This window comes from Protopterus annectens, chromosome 3.part0, assembly GCF_019279795.1.
Source record: "Protopterus annectens isolate FY-2018-M chromosome 3.part0, PAN1.0, whole genome shotgun sequence".
NCBI classification, from domain to species: domain Eukaryota; kingdom Metazoa; phylum Chordata; order Ceratodontiformes; family Protopteridae; genus Protopterus; species Protopterus annectens.
In genome coordinates this window covers 354,510,615-354,516,614 of record NC_056731.1, presented here as the reverse complement: position 1 = coordinate 354,516,614, position 6,000 = coordinate 354,510,615, and positions in this window count along the sequence as shown.

Below are 6,000 nucleotides of genomic sequence, written 5' to 3'. Positions count from 1 at the left end.
ATAACCCTCTAAATAACATATATTTATGAACTGGAGTACTGCAGTAAATGCACATGTGAGATGTTAGTATCATAGTGAATAAAGCACTAGTAAGCAGGTTTAAGGACCAGTAAGCAGTAGTAAGTATATTTAAGCACTAGTAAAAGAGCTTAAGCTCGTTTGCATGGGGGTAAGCAATGCTCATACAGGTTAAGCAATTCAGAAGCTAACTCTCTGTAAGCAGATGTAATCAGAGGTTAGCAGTGCTTACCATCACGCAAACCCGCTTACAACTGCCCAAAAGTGCCTTAATCACTCTGTATCCAACGGCCCTTGTTCTACCCATCAACAAAATAAACAGCCATGCAGGTCTCAAACCCAGGACCATATACACCACAGCCCCAGTAGTTATCCACAAAGCCATCACAGAAGTACAGAAGAATGAGGTATCAGCAGACAAGTCCTCACTATAGTAAAACCAAACTGAACCTGTGAAAGGAATCAGTATACAGACGTATGTACCATAACCCACTACATAACATAAATATGTGAACTGGAGTACAGCAGTAAGCCCAGAAGTCAGGTGTAATTGTAACAGAGTGTTGAAGTCTCCAATAAAACAGAAGGACCCCATACAGTGTATGTACACATGAATCATTGATACCAGGCATACATATAAGGTGTAATGAATAATAAATCAATGCCAAAAAGGAATTATAATGCAAAGTCTAATGTAAGCAATGCTAAGCATTGCACAGGCCAGCTTAGGAGGTGTACGCAATGTGTAGGCCAGCTAACTCACTGTGCCCAGTGTTATACCCCTTTAAACAATGCCAACCCTAGGTAAGCAGGTTTGCCCATAGCCTAGCCTTTTCAAAACTGGCTAATCCCGGAAAAGTGCGGGAAATCGGCCCTACTTAAAATGAAGAGGTGGAAATACATCTCATAACTGGTTCTAGCTACCCCTTGCAGGCACCATGTCAGGAAGGGGATAAAGTGTGTGCTTTCGGGCACAGTGCTGGTGCATCCAAAAGTCCAGAGTCATGGCAGGACTCCTTTTCAAAGACCATGATCAGAGACTGCTACAGGGCCAGTACCAGGGCTCCCAATATAAGGTGGAGGCCTGGGACCATCTCACCCATGATCTCACCAGTGCCACTGGCATACCCTGAATTGGCGAGCAGGTCAGGCATCACTATGCTGACCTGATGCGGCTTAAGGGGGACCTATTGGAGCAGTGGATCCAAGAGGCTAGAGTGGCAGGGGATGTTCCAGATGTGTGATCACCCCACTATGTGTGTAATAATTGCCAGCTCAGGTATATCATGGCTAGGTATGGCTAAATATTCCTCTTATGTCCCCCACCGTTGCAATGGAGCGGACCGCGAACCAGGAGGCCCACGTCAGTCGCTTGGTGAGGTTGCAATGCAAGGCAGGTCATTAATACTCATGCATTTACTGTCATAGGAAATAAAACTAAAAGTAGTAGTAAATTAATTGCCTGTATAAAACCTGTATTGTGCAAGGAAATACTGCATACACTAGAGAATATGGCAGGAAGAGTCTCATATTGTTTGTATGTAAATAAAATGTAATAGCCTGACAATAAAGGTCTAACTGCTGGACTGCACGTGTATACACTGGTATCATATGGTAATGTAGATTCGCAATCATGTAATAGTACTGTTGTATTAAGCTCTGTTACCCACACCATGCACCATAAATTGAATGTGTAGGAATGCCTGTATATGACAGGTGTAATCCCCAGAGGCCATTTAGTACAACTGCGAGACACATAGACAGAAAACAGGGAATAGCAGACAACAGAAATAGAATAGCACATGCAACTGAGATGTGAACTGTTGTTTTTTTAGCACACACAGCCATTGGTTCGAATCCTGCCAGTGGTAGTACTCTGCATACAGCATTGTACCCCACAAATATACAGATATGTCCATAATGTGCAGTAAAGTGGCCCATATCTGTTGCCTATCAACCTGTCCTCCTGGGAAATCAGTGGGATGATCCCAGACGTATAGGCAGCAAACAGGAAATACAACTGATTGACACACATCTATGAGAACAAGGCTTGCACACTAGCAACTCCCCAATACCTTATGAGACTAAGAAGCCATGTATGTCCCATTTACACCCTGACTTTTCAAGCTGTGGTCAGAGTGTGTACAGTAACAGAATGAGATGTATGTGCATAATAGTAATGTGGGCCCATATCTGCTGCCTGTCTCCCTGGTAAGTCTTTGGGATGATCCCAGATGTTTAGTCAGCAAACAGAGAATACAAACATCGATGAGAACAAACCTGTTACTATGACAACCCCCAAAACTGTTAGGAGAGTAATAAGCCAAGTATGTCCTATCTACACCCCCATGTTGTCAAGCTGTGACCAGGGTGTGTACAGTAACAGAGTGAGATGTATGTGCATAATACTAATGTGTAATCTGGAAGTTTGTGTGGCAACAGTCAGGTAGTGCTAACAAACATTGCTCCCACAGGTACGTCGGATACGAACACTTTGCTGAGAAATAAAGACCATTATAACCTGTACTGGTACTGTTCACTGTGGTATTGTAGAGAATTGTGAGTGTTGCAGTTTCCCTGAATAATAACGTATCACTGATCACTGGCACCCACACTGTGCTACATAATATAACTGTGTATGAAAGCATGTATATGTGTGTGTCACTAAAGGTTGAAGATGGCAATATTCTAGATATGTCCCGGCACACCTGCATGTGGTCAACACATGGCCAGAGTCTGTGCAGAAAGAGTTGGATGGCTATGTGCACAACATCAACTCAGAATGTGGGAGTATGTGTATTAACATTTAGTGTTAACAAACATTCCCTCCACAGGTATACCAGGTAAGAGGTGTATACTGCAGGTAATACCAGTTCATGTATAATGATGACAACAGCCATATCATTGTCCAAACTAAGGCTATAGGGTAGTGTAGTAAGACTTGTAAGGTACAGATAACAGCACTGACTAGGAAGGTAATGTGGACCAGGGGAATATACTAGTTGTTAATTGAAATTTTTCTCCCCCCCCAACCATATCTCCAACAATAATCAACATACCCACCCCAACTGGTATGTAATGACACTTATGTTCTGATAATGTCCAGTTGTTTGATAAATATTTTAATTGTTCCCATGCATGTGCTTTAATGAATTATTCCAACATTGTTGGCATGGTGCCATCAGTGTACTTGTGTGCTGTTCTTATTACCACTGTGGTCCCATATATGCACGTGTTCTGTTTGCTATGCAACTGTTCCATATCTGGTGTCAGGGTTAATGGGAATATCTATGCATGCTGTTATACCTAACCCTGGAATGTGTTGACTATTACTAACCCACATATGATGATGAAATCTAAACACTATAGCATGTTTGGGAAGGCCGGTCCCAGTGGACCCACCTGTCCCACCTCAGCTGGCTGTGGCACCGGGCACCAGCATGTCTGGGGCCCAACCCAGGACCTCCCTGTCCATTGGTCCTGCACCACATTCGGGTGGAACCACCTCAGGGGATGGGGCTTGCCCCCCCCCGGGAGTGGGCATCACAAGGTTGGGGTTATGGTGTGTAGAGAGCTCAACCAGCAATTTGGTGATCTTCTATGCCAACTCAAAGGCTGTGTGTCACAACTAGAGCATCGGTCTGGCTCTGCGACTCAGTCCCCAGCACAGCCACCATCGGGGCTGTGAAGGTGCAGTGGTGACTGCCCTTGGGTGGGGACCTCAGTCCCACTGTTTCCACTGGGGGGGCTCATGGGCTTCTGATTTCCCAACACCCCTCCCCATCAAGGTGTTTACCCCCAAATGTGTCATATAACGCCCCTGTATGCGTCGTGTTTGTCTTGTCTGTTAACCTACCCAACCTACCTCCCCAAATATACCTACTACTCCCTCCCCAACATCTCACTCTAACCTGAAAATAAAAAAGGGCAATCTGTTCCCACAGAAAAATCTCGCCCCATACTTAGCTGTCCATTTCGCACACATGTCCACTGGACACATGTAATCTGGTCTAATTGGCATCACAACTTATTATTGTTGTCCTCACCCCTCCCAGGGGTTTGAGTGTCCACATCTACCTCCAAATTCAGTGTATATGCACAACTGTTGCTGTAGAAGAAATGGACAGCTATGGACCTTCCCCACACCCTTCCTGCACATCCCTAGCTGCTTTTCCTGCTGTCTTTCCCTCTTTGTGCCCCTTTTTCACTACTTTCCTATCAACCTTTTTTTCTTTTCTTTTAAAGAATTTAGCATGGTGATAAGCGGGAGTAAGCACTTTTAAGCAGCAGTAAGCAGGTTTCAGCCTGTTTGCACAGGGTTAAGCAATGCCTACCCTGGTTAAGCAATTTAGAAGCTAACTGAGTATAATAAACTGTAACCAGAAGTTAGCAGTGCTTACCTCTGTGCAAACCCATGCAAGCCCACTTACAGCTGCTCAAAAGTGCCTTAATCACTCTGTATCCAACGGCCCTTGTTCTGCGCAGCAACAAAATAAACACCCTTTGCAAGGCTCGAACCCAGGACCATAGTCAAAGTGATTTACCACTAAGCCATGTCAGATATACATAATCTTGATGTTTTCACAAACATATCATCCAGCCCAGTCATTCAGCAGTACAGAAAATGTATTTCAACATGTAGATGTGTGTGTGTGTGTGTGTGTGTGTGTGTGTGTGTGTGTGTGTGTGTGTGTGTGTGTGTGTATATATATATATATTAATATCTAAATAGATAAAACATATCTATATATATATGTAATTGTATAGATATATATATATGTATATATATATATATATATATATATATATATATATATACATACACACACATATATACATACAAATGCCTGCATCTATAGATATATATGTCTACATCTATATGTCTAAATATATACAGCAAGTTATATATATGTAAGCAAATATATATATCTATGTAGGTATATACGGACATAGTTATATTTATGTAAGCAGATATGTATATCTATATAGGTATATACAGACATACATCTGTAGATAACAGTGGGAAAATAACAAAAACATATATGTCCACATGCTCCGTTAATGGGGTTAAGAGGCCCCAAACAATATACGTCTTGTACAAATAGGTATACCCCCCACAGCCAAAACGTCTGCCCTGCAATACACTACCAAGTGTTGCAGATCCCATAACCAGGACCTGACACGACATGGGCATCCCTAGGATACATATACACAGACACATAGATACAGATATACATATATATATATATATATATATATTTACATAGATATATATATAGATATATATATATATATAGATATATAGATATATACATACATCTATATAGATATATATGTAACTACACATACACACGCAGAGATAGGTATAGTAAGATAGATATGTAGTCAATGCACACAATATGGAACAGCCACTATTCCTACAGTTACCACCTTACCAACTGGAGACTGTATGAGCCACCCATACAAATGACAATCATTGCCTGCAACATATACCCACAGAGAAATCAAAGGATATAACACCACACACAGGTTTGCATAAATGGGAAAGCTTTATTTGTGTATTATTACAGTTGTATATAATGAAATAAAGAGAATCCAACCATGAGTGAAGGCGAAATAAGCTTTATGTACAAGCGCTTTCGTCTATATAAGACTTCATCAGATACATAAAAACACAGGTGCTACAGAAAACTTATGTAATACCTCATAAATCATCCAGTTAGACTTTTAAAGAAACATAATACAATTTAACACAAGACAACATGTACAATAAAAAATACTATCTGAACTGCTGTGAAAACAAGGACAAAAAATGAAACGTAAATATGAATGAAAAATTAAATCATCAATAATGTACTATTACAGTTGTATATGCCATGTAGTATAGCTGTTTAGACATGGACATCCATATACACTGAGTAATGCAACTGTGAAACAGTTATACTAATACAGTAGTCTGGGTAAGTTAACAAATGTTGCTGT